At 42.4% G+C, this 3,913-nt stretch overlaps 1 long non-coding RNA gene across 1 annotated transcript; it reads right to left on the bottom strand.

Moving 5' to 3' along the window:
* Window positions 1–2,521: 2,521 nt before the first annotated feature.
* LOC120977401 lies at window positions 2,522–2,914 on the bottom strand. The gene is made up of 2 exons (XR_005773890.1): window positions 2,835–2,914; window positions 2,522–2,734 (listed from the first exon to the last, which is right to left on the bottom strand). It is a non-coding gene; the product is annotated as an uncharacterized LOC120977401 (long non-coding RNA).
* Window positions 2,915–3,913: the final 999 nt, after the last annotated feature.

The raw sequence follows: 3,913 nt of genomic DNA, 5'->3' as shown, positions 1-3,913 counted from the left end.
ACTTGACAGGCTCAGAAAAGTCAAAAATAGTGAGATATCTTGCAGAGGGATGCAGCACTCTTAAAATTGCAAAGCTTCTGAAGCGTGATCATCGAACAATCAAGCGTTTCATTCAAAATAGTCAACAGGGTCGCAAGAAGCGTGTGGAAAAACCAAGGCGCAAAATAACTGCCCATGAACTGAGAAAAGTCAAGCGTGCAGCTGCCAAGATGCCACTTGCCACCAGTTTGGCCATATTTCAGAGCTGCAACATCACTGGAGTGCCCAAAAGCACAAGGTGTGCAATACTCACAGTTATGGCCAAGGTAAGAAAGGCTGAAAGACGACCACCACTGAACAAGACACACAAGCTGAAACATCAAGACTGGGCCAAGAAATATCTCAAGACTGATTTTTCTAAGGTTTTATGGACTGATGAAATGAGAGTGAGTCTTGATGGGCCAGATGGATGGGCCCGTGGCTGGATTGGTAAAGGGCAGAGAGCTCCAGTCCGACTCAGACGCCAGCAAGGTGGAGGTGGAGTACTGGTTTGGGCTGGTATCATTAAAGATGAGCTTGTGGGGCCTTTTCGGGTTGAGGATGGAGTCAAGCTCAACTCCCAGTCCTACTGCCAGTTTCTGGAAGACACCTTCTTCAAGCAGTGGTACAGGAAGAAGTCTGCATCCTTCAAGAAAAACATGATTTTCATGCAGGACAATGCTCCATCACACGCGTCCAAGTACTCCACAGCGTGGCTGGCAAGAAAGGGAGGGTATAAAAGAAGAAAATCTAATGACATGGCCTCCTTGTTCACCTGATCTGAACCCCATTGAGAACCTGTGGTCCATCATCAAATGTAAGATTTACAAGGAGGGAAAACAGTACACCTCTCTGAACAGTGTCTGGGAGGCTGTGGTTGCTGCTGCACGCAATGTTGATGGTGAACAGAGCAAAACACTGACAGAATCCATGGATGGCAGGCTTTTGAGTGTCCTTGCAAAGAAAGGTGGCTATATTGGTCACTGATTTGTTTTTGTTTTGTTTTTGAATGTCAGAAATGTATATTTGTGAATGTTGAGATGTTATATTGGTTTCACTGGTAAAAATAAATAATTGAAATGGGTATATATTTGTTTTTTGTTAAGTTGCCTAATAATTATGCACAGTAATAGTCACCTGCACACACAGATATCCCCCTAAAATAGCTAAAACTAAAAACAAACTAAAAACTACTTCCAAAAATATTCAGCTTTGATATTAATGAGTTTTTTGGGTTCATTGAGAACATGGTTGTTGTTCAATAATAAAATTAATCCTCAAAAATACAACTTGCCTAATAATTCTGCACTCCCTGTATATATGTTTTATACACTTGTCTATATACATAAAATTCTCCATAAATCCCTTTCTATATTTTGCATACCAATATCATACCATGTGCACAATAAATAAACACATATAAAAATCACAATAAAAAAATCCCCAAAATTTGGGAAACATTCCCAAATAAAACGCAACAAAACCGCACCCTAACCCTAGCCCCCACATGATGTGGATAGGTGTGTGTACACACATGAATATGTGAAGATTATCCAAACCACCGGTAATACTCTCACATATTGAAAGACAGTTTCCATGAAAAGAACGCATTAAAACCACACTCTGAACCAACTCCTTATCCCAGCGCACAATCACAAGTCTAATCACATCCAAAAATCACATGACCGCACCTTGAACACACCCCATTCTGATGCACATGATCCAATCACCTGACCAGAACACTACACTGACATCATAATGACAATTCAAGAAAAACACCTATCTTTCCACAACATAGGTTTGCTCAAGGGACTATGTCCCCATGACGCACTATGGAGCATTGCCGCAACACCATTATGGAATATCGCTTAAACACCAATTAAATCCAACACCTGGGATATCATAACCACGCCCCCTTCCTTCCGTCATCAGCCCCCACTCTCCCCTTATATGCCGAGAAAATTCACTATGCTGCAGGCTACTGAAGAAACATCCTGTTTCGAAACGCGTCTGGTTCCCATGCAGCAGCACAAGGATTATTGCCCTCTCAAAGAAGAGCAGACATCTATCCCTGGATTGGTTCCCCTACAGCAGTAGAAGGAATATTGCCCTCTCAAAGAAAAGCAGACATCTATCCCTGGATTGGTTCCCCTACAGCAGTAGAAGGATTATTGCCCTCTCAAAGAAAAGCAGACATCTATCCCTGGATCCAAAGAACCATACGGGCTGGAACAGCGCTACTCCCGCCCGCGCTCCTCAAACAAGCCCATCGCCCGCCCTCGTGGGACGCCATGAGTGGACCTGGTGAGTATAAAGGGCGTCTCTATTTACCTGCACTACGGAATACCGCGATTGGGGCAGCATTACAACAATACGGGTAAGGCTTTAACTATGTTCCTCACACATATAGTTACACTTACATCTGTGTAAATTCCATAAAAGGAGGACTCACATGGTGAAACAGCCAGATTGCACAATAATCAGTCTGTGCAAATACATTGCAATAGAGGCAGCACATACCCTGTTGCAACATTTACCTACAATAAGGAGGATCCCTTGGTATACACCAAGAACGCTGCCACCCAACAGGAAAATAAGAAGAAATAATATCATTACAGGCAGCACTACAAGTGCCAGCAATCACAATAACTTTCGATCCCGTACTGGATTCTATATAGACATTTGGAATAACTTTCTCTGAAGCCAATACCGGATTCTACCCCGGACATTGAACTTACTATTATTTATTGGAATACACATCTTTAATATTTTTCATCTTTTTACTAAAAATTTTATTTTTTTATTTTTTTTTCTACATTTTTTCTACATTTATTTTTATATGCACCAAATATTTTTATATACATCCTTTGGTACCATCCACTCATTTTTATACAGGGAGTGCAGAATTATTAGGCAAATGAGTATTTTGACCACATCATCCTCTTTATGCATGTTGTCTTACTCCAAGCTGTATAGGCTCGAAAGCCTACTACCAATTAAGCATATTAGGTGATGTGCATCTCTGTAATGAGAAGGGGTGTGGTCTAATGACATCAACACCCTATATTAGGTGTGCATAATTATTAGGCAACTTCCTTTCCTTTGGCAAAATGGGTCAAAAGAAGGACTTGACAGGCTCAGAAAAGTCAAAAATAGTGAGATATCTTGCAGAGGGATGCAGCACTCTTAAAATTGCAAAGCTTCTGAAGCGTGATCATCGAACAATCAAGCGTTTCATTCAAAATAGTCAACAGGGTCGCAAGAAGCGTGTGGAAAAACCAAGGCGCAAAATAACTGCCCATGAACTGAGAAAAGTCAAGCGTGCAGCTGCCAAGATGCCACTTGCCACCAGTTTGGCCATATTTCAGAGCTGCAACATCACTGGAGTGTCCAAAAGCACAAGGTGTGCAATACTCAGAGACATGGCCAAGGTAAGAAAGGCTGAAAGACGACCACCACTGAACAAGACACACAAGCTGAAACGTCAAGACTGGGCCAAGAAATATCTCAAGACTGATTTTTCTAAGGTTTTATGGACTGATGAAATGAGAGTGAGTCTTGATGGGCCAGATGGATGGGCCCGTGGCTGGATTGGTAAAGGGCAGAGAGCTCCAGTCCGACTCAGACGCCAGCAAGGTGGAGGTGGAGTACTGGTTTGGGCTGGTATCATCAAAGATGAGCTTGTGGGGCCTTTTCGGGTTGAGGATGGAGTCAAGCTCAACTCCCAGTCCTACTGCCAGTTTCTGGAAGACACCTTCTTCAAGCAGTGGTACAGGAAGAAGTCTGCATCCTTCAAGAAAAACATGATTTTCATGCAGGACAATGCTCCATCACACGCGTCCAAGTACTCCACAGCGTGGCTGGCAAGAAAGGGTATAAAAGAAGAAAATCTAAT

This window comes from Bufo bufo, chromosome 8 (assembly GCF_905171765.1).
Source record: "Bufo bufo chromosome 8, aBufBuf1.1, whole genome shotgun sequence".
NCBI lineage: Eukaryota > Metazoa > Chordata > Amphibia > Anura > Bufonidae > Bufo > Bufo bufo.
This window is presented reverse-complemented; position numbering and strand designations above follow the sequence as displayed.